Consider the following 19,477-nt stretch of genomic DNA (forward strand, 5'->3'; position numbering starts at 1 on the left):
TACATGAGCGTTCAACAAAACTGCAGTTCGTTTCAAGTTGGTTGGCAAATTTGTTATAGTGTAAAAGCACCTTTACTAGTCAATGTGTAAATGTACAACAAACCTTTACTAAAACCACAAGTATTGCAATCAATATCGGTGTCGATTCAACGATATAAAATTAATGATTCATACCAACCATCACAATATAAAAGAGAAGGAATACATTTAGCCTTTAATCACCTTGTGCATTATTTGCACCGCAGTTGTGCACATTAGCAGTAACATGACAGAAAATGAAAAATGAAATACCAAAACAAAAAACAAAAAAAAAAAACGTTATGAATTTGTAACGATCGTAATTATCTTACATGTATCGCTCATGTGCCAATCATGTTGATGTTCGAAGATCATGCAAATAGAACTGTATAAAAGGAAGGACAATGTTTCTTTTTCAGTTAATCATAGAATTTTTGAAAACAAGTGCAAATGACTTAATCAGTCTGTTGTCTGTTCTGGATATAACTGCTTTATGAAACTGCATACTACTTATCACATAGTTGTGAAAATACCTGGCGATTAAAATATACAACTTATCGCTATCCAGTGCGAGTCTACCCGAATCAATCCAAAATACTGCACCAAACCAGGCAAACATTTCCAAACAGCAATCAAATTCAATGATCAAACATGACGTGCACTTTCTTTGTATAGTCTATTTTCAACTACTTTATTAGTTATACTCTATTTTTAAAGTTCATGATATACAAACAATATCCGAATTTTACAACACAGTTAACACACATGTAACATAACAAATGAGAAAAATTACACACTACTAAAGTATGCTTGATTGTAATATATTTTTGTGCACTGTTCGACACGTTTCTTATGTTTTGAAGACTTTTCAGTTCAGTTTCAATGATTGTTTTGCGTGTGCTTATGAAACACGTGCTGACTAAATCAAACCGACAAACGTTTACCATTTCAAACTTAAACGAGAATAACGTTGCAAATCACGTATTATAATGCACAAAGGAAGAATGAGACAAAGCAATTTCTGCATTGAAGTACAATTCAATGAATGCTTGAAAGTCGTGTGCAAAATACATTTATAGGTCATAGAGAACACTCTACTCTGCAGAAAAACGCAAGAAGTTGAATACATGTAGACAATAGTGAAGTGGATTTATTTTAAGGGGAAAAATAAAAATAAAGTTTCCACTTTGTAATGTTGAATGACAGTGCACATGACACACCCATCGCTGAATTTGCTTTTTGTAAGACATCTTTCAATACTAGCAAGGAGAAATAAACACTACTAACATTTGTTTACATTAAGTGTTTTAGTTTACTACGAAACATCATGCACTGTTTCTTTGTAGGATATTTAACTTCCTTGGGTCAGCACGTCACTACACCTGAATCAGTTGGTACATGTGTAACAAATGGTTTTAATCGATAAGTAATCGGGACTTGGTCATATCGGCATCTTGGTAACAAGTCAAATCAGAACCTGGTTAAATCGGTAATTGTACGTATGATTAATTAGACACCATGACCAATTTAAAAAAGGAAGTGCACAATTTCATCGTCTTATCAAGAATTTTTGAAAGTTTCATCAATTTAATTTGGCGGTTTTAGAGAAGCTAACGACTACCCTTTGATTGTCCTTAGTCCATGTTAGCCATGCTGACGAGAGAAAAAAACGAAAGAAGATGTTAAATGCATTTTTTGATAATTTGTTAAAGTTTCATCAAAACTACATTCAGCGTTTTTTAGGGTGTTGCAGGTAAGAAATTTGCCCTCGTTGGTAGACCTAGGACTCAGTCCATGTTTTGCAACAGTAACCCCTCCCACCAAAAAGTCAAAAAAAAAAACAAACAAACAAACAAACAAACAAACAAACAAACAAAAAACAAAAAGAAACAGTTGGAAAAACGTAAAAGGAGATGCGTAATGGCATCGTGATAGAAATGGATACAAAAATCATTAAAATCTATTAATCTGTTTAGAAAGCTGCGTATATGAAAATAGTTCCCCTAAGATTTAGTCGGCCAATAATATAGTCCACGTTTTGCCTCAGGAAACCCAAAAAATTATTCAATGAAAACCAGGTATACAAACTCTCTCTCAAATTAATTAGCTTAATTAGCTTAATATATGATTTGGTGACCTAAACGCTAAAAGAACCGATAGTACAGTCAGGTTGAAAAAAAAAACAAATCACGCACTACAAAAAATGATAATGGTATGCAAGTTGTTGTTGTTTGTTTTGTTTTTTTTTGTTTTTGTTTTTTTTTTGTTTTGAAAGCTCATACATGTACTTTACTGCTAAACACAACATGTATTTACATCAAATATAAAATACATTAAAATGCCTGAAATATAAGCAATGAAACTGAACATTGATACCAGTTCATGAATTTGTACCATGTAAAATATATACCTGATGCAATATGCATCTTGCAATTGCACTGATCAATTGACAAAACATAAGCAACCATTATGAATAAGTAACATTCAGATCATAAACTACGGCATCAACCATTTTCAGTTCAGATTATAAATGACCAAAAACAAAAGTTATTATGATTTTAATGTTCTTAAATCTACGGACAAACGAAGTCAATCACAGATCAACAATTCAAGACGAAGGGACAGAACCATGAGACTCGTGTTTTTCTTGTATGCTTCCGTCATATCGACAATTATAAAAAAAGAGGTATACAAAGGATTACAAAAACCAAAAAGGTGCTTACAAAAAATCAGTATTAGTCATTAGTAAACAGCATTCATTGACGAGGGGAAATTATTTTTTTAAATACCAATCATATATAAATATCGCAATTTTTGTTATGTTGTACACATGTTTTAAGAAGTAACCTCTCATCATCACCTTTAAATTCAAATACATATGTTTCAAGAAGTAACCTCTTATGAGCACCTATGAAGTCAATATACATAAAAAGATTGATATGCAAAAACTTATGTACATACAAGAAGTATTCAGAAATAGGAAGCCAAATCTAGCACCGATATAATTGATTACATAATAGAAATATAGATTATCCTTCAGTTTCGAGTGGATTAAAATATGACTACACTCAAAGATACTTAAAATTTAGATCTTACCTATCGAGAATGTAGAAATATTTTAATCCACAAGAAACTGAAGGAGTATCTATTTCTCCCATTTTAAAACAAGTATCTTTTTGCTTTGAAATTTAAAAAAAATGGTAATAAACAAATAAATAAGGTAATACATGTAAAAGAACGTTGGTGTCTAGCTCTGCATTTATTACAGGAAAAATATTTTTCCTTTTCAATTGAGTATGAAAGAATGTCTGCAGATTTATATTTCTGTTGTGAACAGCAAATATCTTCCTATCATTAAAACCAAAAATAAAATTAGTGCAATGAGTTATTACTGAATTAATTATATCGGAAAAGTAACAAATAATATCATGGAAAATAAAAGGAAATTAAACGAATGTAATTTCTAAGTTGTGATTTTCATGAAAATTATTTGAGCATTTCATTGATTTAATTTATTCAGACAAATAAACGAAAAAAACAAACTGAAAAAAACAAAGGAAACGATTGAGGCATTTCATGCATGTATCATCTGTGCGGAACAAAATTACAGAAGTTTTATGTAAAAAAATTAACAATATTTATAAATCTTTTTTTTTTCAAGTTGCATTCAATCTTACAAACGGTGCCTGATAGAGATCACATTCTTGGACAGTATATATGATTATAACATCTGAGGTAGATTTTAATAAAAAAAAATCAGAATACACAACCAAAATAAGCAGGACTCATTTGTTTCTCCACCATAAATCCTGCAAATCAGACAGCGTTATCATTATGAGAAGGAGTTTAGAAGGATACCTTGCTGTATGATTCTTTTATTGTATTATTATATAATTAACATATAGGTAAGAAGGTGATAGAGCAGTCTCTTACCCCAAGAAAAATCTTTGTCTTTTCAAGTGGTAACAACCTTTATCACAATCTAAGCTTTATGTTATTTGTTTATTATACTGAATGTTCATTCGTCATTCTTTTCCATGGTTAGCCCTAAAAACCAGTTTTGTATGCTTGTCTTTTTTCTTTATTTTTTTTCATAAAAATTGTTTTATTTTCTTCAAGTTTGCATTTATTTGAAACTATAAACGTCAACTGTGGATCACAATCCTTTTTGTGACCTTTATTTATATTAATGTATCTGTGATGAACTTTTTCCCTGCTCACACACATAAATATCAGTAAGATGTTTGGAACAGATTCGTAGTAGATTTGGCATTACAACAAGTATATAAGTCTGCTGAATTTCACATATTAATCGATGTTAAATCAGTTATTGAAATAAACGTTGCGCATATTGATTCCTTCACACGATCAACTGACTGAGATTTAACTGGTACCTTATTTTTACCGGAACTATTTTAGCTTTTTACGAGATGGTAATAGACAAAAAACCTTACACATGAGATAAAGCAAGAGTAATCTAGGGAACTAAGGCTATAGCGGTAATCAAACGAATGTAATCCAAGGACAAAGACCAGACATGGAAAACAGACATGCACAACAAAGAACATAAAGGAACTAAAATAATAAATACAAAGTAACAAAAGCAAATGAGCAACTCGGACTCCACCAAAAACTGCTAGCACAGACCAGGTGCACTGGTAGGGTAAGCGTCCTCTGCTTTTGTAGAAACACCAATATTACCCTCGTATTGAACCAATCAGAATTCAGCATACTGACATGAAGTATAGTAACCCAAATAAAATTAAGCTTTATTAAGCTTTATTAAGCTAAAAAAAAAGACAGATTAAGAAATTTTTTCTTGTGTTTTTGTTTTATATAGTTGTTGATGTTTTTTTTCTTCTTAACTAAGTTTTAATTCATGTCTTCGATTTCTTCTTATTTCAATTATCTGTGTTTTTACCGAGGGCTTTTCCTTTGCTTTAAATATGTTGTTTTCGTGTCATAATTTTTTGTTTTACTTCTTTTTTTATTTTCATATGTCTGTATAATAAGACATGCCAAAACACTTATGTTCATTGTATCTATTTTATTGCTAAAATTATGTGAATATAGATCTCATTTCTGGAATGCTGTTTGTCAGCTGACGATTGATGGTGTCCAACAGTTCTATATAGATTGGTGTCAGCTTTAACAGATAAAAACATTTGCCGTTGGAAAGCAATCTATCGGACTGTATATCGTAACATTTCAAAAGTATTTATATAAGTAAACTGTAAGTATATATGAATATTTCGATTCTGCGCAGACATAAATTTTTTTCTTGTACACGTTTTGTTTATGCCTATGTATTTTCAGAAAGAAAGCATGTGAAAAATTTTTTCCATACTAACGCGACATGTAAGTCCATTAATTTTAAGGCTCGAATTGAATTGTGTTAGATAACGACGGTGCAGGAATGAAATTTGAGTTATTCCACTTTCCACATTATATCATTAAAAATTTTGTGTAATTCTCTAATACTAAAATTACTCGGGAATTAAATCGAAACATGTAATAAAAGTATATTTTGGTATATTTTGTATAACTGTTATTTAATTTGACCTAGAATTTGATCACAAATATGGCATTAACCTGGGAAAGTAACGTTTGTAGATTGTACTACTGTTCTTCAAGTTTAATTTACGAGTGATTGACAATTTTAAAATTCTTTCAAGCATTTAGCGCCATCATATTGTATTGCACTTAAAAAAATGCTTTATACGAACGAAGTGCCAAAAAATTATTTTTAGAAACAAAATATGAACTGAACTAAGTTTCTAAATGAAGTATTACGTTTTTCGGTATCGTTCAGACGGTGTACATAACGGACCGATACAATTTAAGCAACAAATGTCAATTTTTTATAGTTCGTATATAGTTCGTATATAGCCATTTAATAATGCTTTGATTGTAATAGAATTATCGTTTTAACTTACACACTTAACCATAAAAGATTCATTGTATTTTTCATTTATTTAATGAGGACTGAAGCCTTTGACACAACACTGTCAGTCTGTGACTGAGGTAATTGCGTTTTATTAAGATTCTAACAATTAAGTGCCTTACGGTCATGTTCACAATTTGATTGACCGATCAGACATTACAGTCATACTTAGTAAAAATTTCACACCTTATCCAATTGACAACCCGCACAACTTGACGCTTACCGGATTTCATTACAATCCTAGTTTCATGTATTTGATACATCGCATCTATCCCGAGAGAACTTGAGATAAAGGATACTACATACACTGTGAAATCAGCCTCATATCTTGATCGGTGGTAAAGGAAAACTATTGACCAAACTTTACGATAAACGTGATGACATTTCATTCAGAATTGTCAACTTTCCTTTCATCTGTTGCAACATCCCTTCAGCACCTGCTTATGGAGTTTTCATATCACTTATACGTTATGCCAGAGCTTACCGTAACTACGCAGACCTTTTGTACCGCTAGATGTCTTACAATTTGGCTCTAGAACAGGAGAGAGTTGCTGCAAGATTGAAGTCATCACTACAGAAGTTTTATTGTCGTCGTCTTGAACTCGTGGATTGTTACTGTGTATCCATCTGCACAATGAAAACTGACTTTTTTTCCTCTCCTCGTTTGTCTACCCCGGATTTGACCTTTTATGAGCAACTCGGTGGGTGTTTCTAGAAAAACAGAGGACGCTTACCCTTCCGGTGCACCTGCTCCATGCTCCCAGTTTTAGTGGAGTCGGAGTTGCTCATTTGTTTTTGTTACTTTGTATGTATGATTTTAGTTACTTTATGTTATTTGTTGTATATTTCTGTTTTCCATGTCTGGTCTTTGTCCCTGGATTACATAATTTTGATTACCGTTATAACCCTGATTCCCTTGATTACTCTTTCAACGAGTTAAAGTTTTCCTTTCCTCTTTCGTCTGCCCCAGACTTGACGTTTTAAGAGCTACTCGGCGGGTGTTTCTAGAAAAGCAGAGGACACTTACACTACCGGTGCACCTTGTCCATGATCCAAGGTTTTAGTCCGCGTTTCTCATTTACTTTTGTTACTTTGTATGTATTATTTTAGTTACTTTATGTTTTTTGTTGTGTCTGTCTTTGCCATGTCTGTTTTTGTCCCTGGAGTACATTCCTTTGATTATTCTTTCATTCACTTGCTAAGGGCATGCTCATCCATCGTCAGCACCAGATGTCATTTCCGTTTTTTGGAGGAGGTTCATATTACAAGTGGTATAATTTATGTGTGCTGTTTCTTTAATCTATTTTAAATTAATCGATATATGTAATTGTTTGTTTTCAATTGACTGTATTGTGCATGTATAAAATCACTTAACGCTTAATTGTGAACATGTACTTGGAACTCTAAATTATCTTTCTATTTTGATGCTTTGTGATGTTTTCCGATATTATGGTCGTTGGAACGTAATTCCCCGAATAGGATAAAAGTTAAAATATTGTAAAAAGTGTGAACGGTAATCAGTCAATAACGATGGTCTGACTATATTAGTAGCAATACGAGATTGCTTGTAGTCGTTTCCCTTTTATCATTAACTCCAGGCCCTGACGCAACAAAACTCAAACCAAATATTTAAGTCTTCGAAATTCACAAACAGTTGAGCATATTCACAATTAAGTTTTACGATTTGAGGGTTACCGTGTAACAATTACTTCAACACTCTGTAAATTACAAAAAAAGGATTGAGAAGTAGCCCTCCACCTAGTGAAATAACTATATATAACGTGTTACTGATTGAATAACTACCGAACATGACAATACTAGCTGTATTGTTGTAGCTCCTTTGAAACAAGTAAAACTAGCTAGGTCTAACGATTCACTACGGTTCTATATTATAATAAATCACACTGATATTGTGTGATTGCATTAAAATTACCCAGAGATTTGAATGTTTGAGTTTTTATCATTGTTATATGCCAATGTCTGGAGAGACAAGGTTAATTTAATCCTTTACCGAAAGCAGATGTCATATATTGATTTTATTTTCAAATCATAGCACACGCCTGTGCTTTTAAATCAATGCCCCTGATTGTCATTTATTTTGAGTTTTATCTATGCAGAATGATATGATATGTTGTGAAATAAGTCCTATTTTCGAGGTACACGAGTATTTATACGCAGGTACAGCTAAAATAAATATAGTTATTTTCGAAAATTACAGATTCATTTGATTTCTTTTGAAATCTTAAAGTAAATATTTGCAAGATGTTACTTCCCGGTATTTTTAAATTTACAGTTGGTCATGTCGTATGTTTATGGTGATTTTTGTTATATTAATTAAATAATGTTTATTGCAGATAATTTTCCACAATTTCCCCATAATTTACTATGTTTATATCACGATACTTTGTTGAAATGAACGATTTTGCCTAAGTGTAATTAGTTTTTGACAGGAACACATTGTGAGTCGTGTTCAGGAGCTGCATTATTGTTGCTAGACTAGTACTGTGTAATACTCACTTGCAATAAAATAGGTGCCACTGGCGGAGTAGGACATGCATGCCACCTTTCCGGGTTTTGTGGTAGTTATTTATTTTGAATCTATTTAATTTGGCTCGCTTCATTGTGTTTGTAAATCGTTTTTTTTTCTGTTTTTGATTTGGAAGTATTTTTGTCGATATTAACTATATTTGTTTTAAATTGTTGACCATTGCAAAAAAAAAAACAAAAAACAAAAAACAAAAAAACAAAAAAAACAAACAAACAAACAAACAAACAAAACAAAAGTAATAGACTGTAATATCTTGGTAACATTTCGTGAAGAAGATCTAAACTGGAAAACATTAAAAAAGGCGCGAATATTTTACAGCGTTGATGGAAAGAGTATTGTAATGTCTCTATGTTGAGAAAGTTTAAAATTCCAAGTTTTCGATTAAAGAATCTTATATTTATCAGTCACATGGTGATGGATTTTAATTAACAAGAAATCAATCTACGAGTCTTTGATCAGTCATTAATAAATCCGACAGTTTATTCAATCAAAGTTTTATTGATGCAATTGTAGAGTTAAATTTCCTACCATTTTAATTAAACGAATCAGTTACGTAAGAATAGTTGTATTCGAAAAAGTGCTTTATTTTAATTAAATATAAGGATATTAATAATTCTATTAAGATTACATTCTGAATCAGTGTGAATTTTGTAACGCTGTGTTTGTTAAATTGCTATCAAACTTTTCATTTTTTGTACACTTTGTCTTTTAACATGACTTTGTTTCTGGAACTAGGAAACTAGTTATATACGTATATCATACTTTCTGTAAAAATGGTTCTCTTTAAGCAAGATTATACTTTTACATGAATTTTAAACGTAAATAATACACAAAATCTTTTCAATGTATATATACTGTACTCATAACCAATACATCTAGTTATTTTAGTGCTTAGATTTATTTATGTACGTTGCTCGTTATTTACTCATTAAGTTTTCTTTTCTTTGTCCTTACAATCGGCTTAAGCAGGATTTGAATAATGAATGGACACAAATGAAAGGTTGACCTTTATTTCGGCCTTCTAGATTGGCTTAATACAAAAATTGCGATGCCCGTAAATACGAACGTCAATTAAATAGGTCGATCGTTGCCAGCAAAACCTGATTTGCCGTTATTGAATGCCCCTTTCTCATAATACAAACGATTATTTTATTTTTATAAGAAGAAAAACGGCAAAATGTCTTACAAGTCTTAGAAACTGTTCAACCTTTCGGAACATTTGTATTTTGTAAGTTTCTATCCGTTGTCTGACTTGTTTCCGTTTCGTTCTGCTTTTGATATATTCACAGCCTCTTTTTATGCTTTGCCCGTAGGTATTTTCAATTGTATAGTCTGTAAAATCTAAAAAAATGTTTCGGATTGTAAACATGAATCTGTTCAATTACTTAATATTAAACACAATTGTTCAGGTAAATGCAAATTAATTAAAGTTTATTTTTGTCGTTTCATTTGAATAGATCATTTGATTCTGTTTACAATTGTCGATGCCGAGATAGTATCACTTTTCGAAAAACTAAACTTATCACTCACTTTTGTGCATAAATTCATCACAATTTTGTCATATTGTCAGCTTTAAGTGGAAATAAAATGTTTGTTTACAACAAGAATGTAACATGCAAACATATTTTGATGATGAAATAACAAGTTTAGTTTTTTTTGTGTATAAAACCAGTTTTTGTTTTTGTTTTTTGTTTTTTTTAAAAGTACAGCAATAATTTACTTCTAGTTTTGAAATGATCAAGGTATTGAACATTCGTATATCACACTTACAGTATTGCATTCACTTTGATGAAAATTTCGTCAAATGCTTTCAACTATGCCTAACGCTTGAATGCAATTAATATGCTTTCACGACTTTTCATATGTTACAATTTTCAGAAACCTTAAAACATTGAGGATTCATTTCTTTTATTGCATTTGAAATAACTTTTTGAACTTGATTTAACTTACATTTTGATATATCTGTTTCCGGGTACTTCTTGTATATAGTTTATAGTTGCTTTAAGACCTTCATATGCATTTGATTTTGGTGTTGCTGATGAGCGGTCACTCCTTAAACACGTGCGCATCATACCGAAATTTGCATTTTTTTACATGAATGGTATTTTTGTAATTAGATGTAATGTGTTTTTTGATGTATAAAATTAGGAATATGCGCTTTTATTTTTCAGTAGAAAAGGGCGGGTATTGATTGTGACCTGAAAGCTATTTAGAGCAAGATGTCGGGGCAATAAATCATGATGCGCAATGTTTTTTTTAATCGAAACAGAATGGGCTACCTGCTGATTCCTTACCATCGGATCTAATACCACTAATAATTGAGGCATCTTATTTATATTTCTGTTATTTTTTGCTGTCTGCTTGAATACTTCATTTCTGTAAAATTTAACAACTTCTTGTAGACTATTATACTCAATGGGCTGAATTTGTATAAATAATATACTATTTCACGTAAAACAAACGCATGTAAATATATCTATAGTAGTTTTCAAGCTTTATATTATTTTAACTTAACAACTTCCTATGAATAGAAAACTGTGCAAGATCTAGTATGAAATAAGAAAGTTACAAAACAAAGCTTATGTTGAAATACAAATCATGACGGGAAATAGTGTTTTTTTTTTCTTCTGATGGTTTCTTACTACTATATTTAATTTATCTTGTTGCTTATTGAATTCTTGAAAAGCCACTTAAGACAAAGAAACCAATTGGTTTGTAAAAATAATCACAGACTCGAATTATAGCAAATTGAAAAAAGAATTAAGGAACGCACAAGAATACCATACGAATGTTGAGTTGCTTTACGATTTTAATTTGACGACAAACTTCGCCTAATTTGGATATTTGTTTGTAAACTGCTTTTATTATCTTTGTAAGGGTTGGCTGTTTTAAGTGTTTACAAGTTGTAAGTACTCGATTGAATTTTATTGGTTACGAGCGAGTTAAATAATAGATCAAGTCTGGCCATAAAATGTATTTAATGGCATTGGTCTTTTAGACTATATCGATGAATTTAACTGACGAGAATAATGTTTTTACATTGCAAAAATAGATATCTGCATCCCCAAAAAGGACTCCCATACCCCCAAAAAAACTATATCTGCATCCCACAAAAGGAAACAAAGGGTGCATTAAATGAAGTGTCAAAAAACCATACTTGATTTAACAATCTACTTCTGTCTTGATTAATTCATCTGTACAACACTCGCAATTATTGCAGGCTCTATTACTAAAACATGTTCGTGTCTGGACAACAATCAGAATTATTGCAGGTTTTACTTTAATTGGTACATAATCATATTAATGTGAATCTGAGAGGCTGATTATACACTTATAAATGAGAATCTGAGAGGCTGATTACAAACTTATTAATGTGAATCTTCATTGGCTTATTATACATTTATGTACATCCCATTCTTTGATATTGCTGTTAAAAAATTAATTTCAGCAAAACCCATTTGTGTTGTTGTCCAACCTTACATATCAAACATGAAATTCACACCTAAAAGATTATCAAAAAAATATATATTTAGTCGATATATTCCAAAAGTCGAAGTAGAAGAACAAAGTGTGCCATTCAAATAGTCTTTCCTACTTTGAAAATTGACAAATAATTTTAAAATTTTCCTCGCAGTTACAACACTTTTATTCATTTACATTTTTAATTCCATTTTTTTCTATACTTTTATTTTCTACAAACGAAGACTAATGTTTTTCTATATAAAAAAATGGGGGAAGGGATTAAACCTTTTTTTTGTTGTTTTATCTTTAGTCTTTCGCCAGTAATTTGCAATATTTCAATGACAGATATTTTTATATTTAGAAAGTACTGGGTAGATGTCATTGCTGATAGAACAAAAGTTTTCGAGAGTAATTTTTAGCCAAATGGTAAGACTTGTATGACTGAAATTACATCTTAGATAATTTACCGAAATTTGTAGTATCACAACATCTATAGAGCTGCTGGATTTTGCCTCCTGTTTCCATATTTTTGTTTTTTTCAGTACTTCTTGTTTTCAATGTTTGGGGGATCTTGAAAAAAGTCATACAACAGCACCTAACAGATATCGACATTCTATTTCTAAAGAAAATTTATACAGTCTTGTAACTGACGATATATGAAAAGACATAATTAAATAAAACAAATGGACTAGACATGTTGGAATTCATTTTTCTGACAATTTATACTATTACCCATACTACTCAGGAGATTTGATAGTTTCAAATATAAATGATATTTCCATCTTATAAACATCTCTAGAGTTTTCCTTAACTATTGATAATGAGGTTTCGATTAAAGTATAAAATCTTCATCATTAAGTGTATTCAAGCATACGATGTAAGAGTAATCAAGGAACCAAGATTATAGCGAAAATCAAAAGAATGTGATCTAAGGACAAAGACCAGACATGGAAAACAGACAAACACAACAAAGAACATAAAACAATCAAAATAATACTTACAAAGTAATAAAAGTAAATGAACAACTCGGACTCCATTAAAAACTGGGAGCATGGAACAGGTGCATCGGTAGGGTAAGTGTCCTCTGCTGTTCTTGAAAAACCTGCCCAGTTGCTCATAAAAGATCAGTTCCGGAGTAGACTACAGAGGAAAGGAAAACTATGACACGTTGAACTAATTAGTTTTCATGATGCAGATGGATACACAGTAACGATCCACGAGTTCATGATGACGACCATAAATCTTCTGTAGTGATGACTACAATCTTGTAGCAACATAACCCTGTTACAGAAGACTATTTGTAAGAAGTTTAGCGCGATACAAAAAGTCTGCGTAGTTTCCGCAAGCTCTGGCATAACGTGTAAGTTGTATATGAAAACTCCGTACGCAGGTGCTGAAGGGATATTGCCACAGACGAAAGGAAAGTTGACAAAGCTTAATGAAAAGTCATCACGTTTGTCGTAAAGTTTTCCCAATAGTTTCCCTTTACCATGGATCTGTAAGTGTAGGTCAAGATACGAGGCTGACTTTACATTGTCTGTAGTGTCCATTATTTCACAATCTTTGGGTTAAATGCGATGTATCAATTCCCCGCAACTAGGATTATTTAACGATAATACGTCATCTATATAGCGGAAACTGAAACTTTTTGACCAACCGTTCCCAAGACTTTACAAAAACGTGCTGTTTTGTGGTAGTATTGACCTTTAATATGCTCAAATAAAATGTACCGATTGTGATATAACATATGTTTGGAATTACCGATTACGTTTGCTTATACATTTCTATTTCAATGTTTTTTCGATCTTTTTCATTAAATAAGAAACGTTATAAGATATGCTTAGCAACTAAACAGCAACTTGATGGGGCAAATTACTGGTACATATACATACAATATATACTTTCCTTATAGATCATATATAATCTAGTTAAATGACGAGTGATGAAGCAAAAAAGAAAGTTTTGTTTTAATTTGGAATTCGTTCAGATATAATACATACATAACGACTAATTAAGGTCGGCATTGTTGAAATGAAAAATTCTAAAGCATCTAAAAAACGCTTTTTAATACTTATACAAATTGCTAAACATTCCTCTACAATAGTTTGATTTTTTTTTCCCGCTGTGAGGTGACGAAAACAGCTTATTCCAAATGCCTTTTTAGTCCCGTGATAGCTGCTTATAACGTTGTAGCATTGCAAATGCTTGAGTTGAAAACGGCAAGATAAACTTTATAAATTGAGGAGATGTTGTATGATTGCCAAATGCCAAGCAACGAACAATTTAACTTCTAAAGGTCAGCAAACATTCGTTTACGATGGTTTACGATGGTTAAAACCCATTCCATAAAGCAATTTGTAAAAGGCCCCAAAAAAATTGATTTGAAGCTATTCTTAAAATACAAAAAAATCGACTTAATCTAAAAAAAATTCGTAAAAAGAATAACAATGAACATAGAAACAACGACAATCATTTGAATACAGATTACTTGTTTTGGACAGGCACATTAAGTATGTAGCGGGTTTATATTGTATGTAAGGGCTGAACCCTCCCCCTAACCTAAGACAGTGATGGAAAAAATCGACAAGAAAACAAACTATAAACATATGTCGAAATCGGATTTAACTCGATACAAACACCTTAACAAATAGGACAAAAGACAACAAGCAGTACCGACATCGACAATGTACTCGCAGTTTCTGTAAGATAGCTCAAAATCCAAAGCAACCGATAAGCACACCTAGATTTCTGAATTATCAATAAAATATGTCCAACAGGATATAGAGGAAAAATATCATAAAATATCCCAGAGAAACAAAGTCTTCCTGCAAAGGCAAAAAAAAAATAAGAAGGACGCAATGGAAAACAGTTAATGGATCAATATAAGAACCAATAAAATAATAATAAAAAACAATGATACTGTGAAGATCACCCTTTATTTTATTATTTTATTCAAATATTTTCAAGACTAAAAGGATTATGCTTAAACTTTCGACTTTCATTTATTACATTTCAATAAAAACTAGGATGTGAAATCCCATTTTTAATTAAGTAACGATAAGTACAAGCACTCTTCAGCATCAGATCTTTATATTTATGAAAGAATTTAGTAAACGTCACAACTAACTTATGGTAATGTAAACATTGACATAACAATTTACTGGTAATACAGAGATTTTGTTCATTAAAGTATAAAACATCGCTACAAACACGGGGATATCGAACTAGTTGACACATATATACACTGCATGAAGGAGCCAAAGGAACGTCCGCGTAAAGGAAGGGAAAATTAACGATTGGAAACGAAAAATCGTCTCTCTTGTCGTAAATTTTAATTTTGAATTTACCTTGTAAAATAGTAACATCCAAATCAAGGAAAATGACAATTAACACTGTCATTAATACTTAATTTATGGTCAATTTCGTCGGGTAAAAATGTACATTACTGCTAACGTCATGAACACCTCGGGTAGCTTGTCACTAAATACTTGATGTGGTGATCTTTTTATCAAGCTGAGCAAACAGTCGAGGATATATTCAGGGCAGGGTAGATGACGCCGGACTAATTTATCCTTAGCACCCATTATCTCAGGATCTGCCGATAGGCCAATTGTTCAGTCATGACTTGTGGTATATGAAAAGCGTATTTGTACCATTGACTAGCATTGACTCAAAACTAACAAACTATATTGGGAAGCAGTTTTCGGCAAGACACGGGTTGTGTCCTTATTGTATGGCTTATGATGACTTTTGATGTACCATGGTTGTCAACCTTTCATGGGAAGAATAAGGACTGATATTACGTACTGTGATGGCATAATTTGTTGTAGGTTTAATACGGCATGCAGCTGGATTGTCAATTAACTGCTTATAATCCTTCATTGTGCATTTGTATATTCTATAATCAATTTCTTTATTTATGTTTTAACAAGAGATTCTTTTTGAACTGATTTTCATATGTATTGTATTGTGTAATATTTTTTCCACAGTGGCCAGATTTAAGTAGGGTAGAGTTGTGATTACGCTAAAGTAATTTAACCCAGCTTCATTTGTACCCCGTCCCAAGTCAGAAATTTGTGGCCTCTGTATGTGTTGTTTCGTTTTCACTTTCAGTTTACCTTTAAGTTGCTGTAATATAAGGGGGCAACTATTTCGCTGTTTCTGTGTAAAATTATTTGGGGACATCTGCAGCCTGCCCTGTAGTGTGTGGGCTTCTTCGTCATTCATTGAAGATCAATTCGTAGCCTCGAACTGACAGTTTTAATCCCGGTGGTGTCTCTTTGATATATTCACCATATCCGTTCTCATTATATTTCATTATATTTTACATAAACACATAACTGTACAAGAGTTCTAAGGTTCTTAATTTTTTTCGGTTATATTGTCGAATTTAACAACTACATTACAGGTTTATGATACGTATAACTTTAACAAATTAGTGTAAATAAAGCAAAATGATTCTCGTTATGTTAAATAAAAAGTACAGGACTTGTTCTATCGTAATTTGTAATTGTAATGACAAATACATTCAAGTGACTTGATATGTTAAAATTTAAGGACTTGAGTTACCAGTTGTAATTGTGTGTTTGTCTGTCGTTTCTATTTGGGAATCTTTAACAGATGGCCCAGATGGTAGAGTTACAGTAACAGACAAAACAATGTGAGGAATTCAATTAATTACAGTATCAAATTTGTTTTTAAATCTAAAGCCATTTGCATTCTAATCATTTCATGTAAATAAAGTCTAGATCAAGAAACGAAATTACTACCGAATCTCGTGTTTTAGACGCTTTGTCAAATCTTTTACACGTGATTAGTGGTGTTAGCTTTGAGAGTTAATGATACATTAAAGTTTTGAAGAAAAACAAGTTTGGATTATATCAATTATAGAAATGAGATTTGGTTGCTGTCCGATTAACATTATATAAGTTATTTATATAATGACGGTTATATTTTTCCAGTCTATGCAGAAATATCCTAAACTCATTTAGATTATTTTAAATAGTATAAAAATGTTTTATAATATAATTTATAATTTAACTGAGTATAAAATTACAGGATTCAAATCATCAAAAAAGGTTGATGACGTTACAGTCACATAGCAAAATTTGGTCTATGAAATGATGGACAAAATGTTTTATCCAACCACAAAGCGTGTTTCTTAAAAAACATAAATCATTGTTTTTCATACACTAAACTACATTCATACCATCAAGTATAAAGCCAATTGAAAGTGAAGAATAACCAACTAAAACTCATTAACAACCTTGAAGTCCACCATTACAATAAACGCCCCTACAAATATGCAATATTTGTCTAGTTGCTTCACTATATTTCCTTTATATATGCAGTAAGTGAACACAAACTCATCATAGATGTGAGCAAATTTATAAACAGTTGTGGACAATGCGCGCTTCTTGTCCAATTGATATTTCAGATGGGTTTATGGAGTGACTTAGTTTTTTTCTAGATTTGTATAAAACATGTTGTTACCATGTTATCTGTATGACACATATTAGAATCTAATGCCTAAGTTGTTCTGTAAAGAAACATTAACTCAGTGGGGCAAATCAGAAGAAAGCGATTTTTAAATTGCAAAATACTCGTTTAAACAGAATGAAAACACGTTAATAACGTAATTAAATTGTGCAAATGACTACAAAAACAACTTTGTTAACGACTTTATTGGTTTCCTTCCATGATTTAAGAACTTCATATGCAGTAAATATATACTATTAATGAAGGTTTGTTCATGAAACATAGCCCGCAATGTTTTCAAGTGAAATCATAGAATGGAGTTTCAAATAACAAAATAGATCACCTATAAACCAGTATTATTGTAGCAGATCAGGAGTAAACGTATTACGTAAAGGAAAGCATGGTAACCAGTATTAGAACGTTCAAAAAATAACAAAATCTACAGACATCTACCAGACAAAAAATGGAGACAAACAACAAAGAACATAACATAACTAAAAACAAACAAACAAACACGTGTTTTTTTACACGTGCATAGTACCTTAAGTAAATATGCAAACCTGGACTACACTTAAAGTGGGAGCATAGTCTAGTTTACCCTTGTATATAACCATGTTACAAAGGCATATTTTAAATGTCTAACACAATATGAAAATTCCGCGTAGTTTCGACAGGTTCCGACAAAACAAATTGTGATATGTAAACTAGATACGTAGATGTTTAAAGAATATTGCCACAGACGAAAGAAAAGCTGACGATACGGAACAATAGGTCATCGCGTTTGACGTATAGTTTAGTCATGAGGTTTTCCCTTTCCATCTATCTCTTAGAGAAAGTAAAGATATGAGGTTGACTTCATAATGTCTGTAGTATCCTAAATTATTTGGGGTCGATGCGAGGTATAAACAGCGGAAACTTAGATCAAAGGATCAGGTAAACTATGTACCGTTTTTTGATAAAGTCAGCTATTAAGTCAGCGAGTAGAAGAGCCCAATTTGACCCCGATGGAATGCCTCCGCCTGTTAAAAAACGCGCGCGCCACAGTGGACAAATATGTTGTCGATCAAAAGTCCATCATTTTGTCAACATCTTTTAAGTAGATAATTTTAAATCTTTTTTTTAACTATAAAGTATTTCTTCGCATTGGTATCTACTTTTCTTGGTGTAACAACGATTTATAATGCTTTGTATTCATGTATTGTAAGGATAGTTAAATCGTTTTTGTGTTAAAGTGTTGTGAAAAGTAATTGATCGTGATTTTGTAAGATTTGAATTGTACCTATGATTTCCTGTAATTTTTACTTGTATATTATTATTTCAATCCTGAACTTGACGCGTCTTACCCACAAAGGTGAAGACTTATTTTGGAGCGTATGTTTTGGACTAACTTAACTTCAGTTGTCTATAGTTCTTTTTAATATATTCTATTTAACTATTTATTTTTTAGAGTTTTAAACAATTCCGTCAGCGCCTGCATATGGAGTTTTCATATCACAGCTCATTTGATTATTTGCTACAAGATTGAAGTCATCAGTACAGAATAGTTTAATGATCGTCATGAACTAGGGGATCGTTACGGTGTATCCATCTGCATCATAAGAACCGATTTGTTCAACTTGTCATTGTTTTCGTTTCCTCTTTCGTCTTCCCGGACTTGACCTTTATGTAGAATGTATCTAGAAAAGCAGATGAAAAGCAGATGAAGTTTACCCTATCCACATACCTGGACCGGCCCAGTGGAACCCAAATTGCTCATTTATTTTGTTGCTTGCACGTATTAATTTGGTTATCATATGTTCTTTGTCTTTGTCGTGTGCGTCTGTTTTTCCTGTCTGGTCTTTGTCACTGGATAATATTCCTTTGACATCCGCTGGATTCTTGATTCCCTTGATTACTCGTTGAATACTGATCTTACCGACTTTGATAAGTGACCATTTTATGCTACCTCTTTGTGTTGAAATATACCGGAAATAAATTATCGTAACGGAAAGGGGGGGTAAGTGTACTGTACCTCAAAACCTGGTTTA

At 31.8% G+C, this 19,477-nt stretch overlaps 1 long non-coding RNA gene across 2 annotated transcripts; it reads left to right on the top strand.

Annotated features, from left to right (window-relative positions):
* Positions 1-821: 821 nt before the first annotated feature.
* Positions 822-12,629, top strand: LOC148615028 (uncharacterized). Of its 2 annotated transcripts, XR_015923822.1 has the most exons (5): positions 822-1,513; positions 5,092-5,251; positions 6,002-6,042; positions 8,413-8,541; positions 10,682-12,629. It is a non-coding gene; the product is annotated as an uncharacterized LOC148615028 (long non-coding RNA). The 2 variants fall into 2 exon arrangements; XR_015923821.1 differs by lacking the exons at positions 822-1,513; positions 5,092-5,251 and having other exon boundaries at positions 5,258-6,042.
* Positions 12,630-19,477: the final 6,848 nt, after the last annotated feature.

The sequence above is a fragment of the Perna viridis genome, chromosome 6 (genome assembly GCF_037379345.1).
Source record: "Perna viridis isolate PV_CMFRI_1.1 ecotype Kerala chromosome 6, ASM3737934v1, whole genome shotgun sequence".
NCBI classification, from domain to species: Eukaryota; Metazoa; Mollusca; class Bivalvia; order Mytilida; family Mytilidae; genus Perna; species Perna viridis.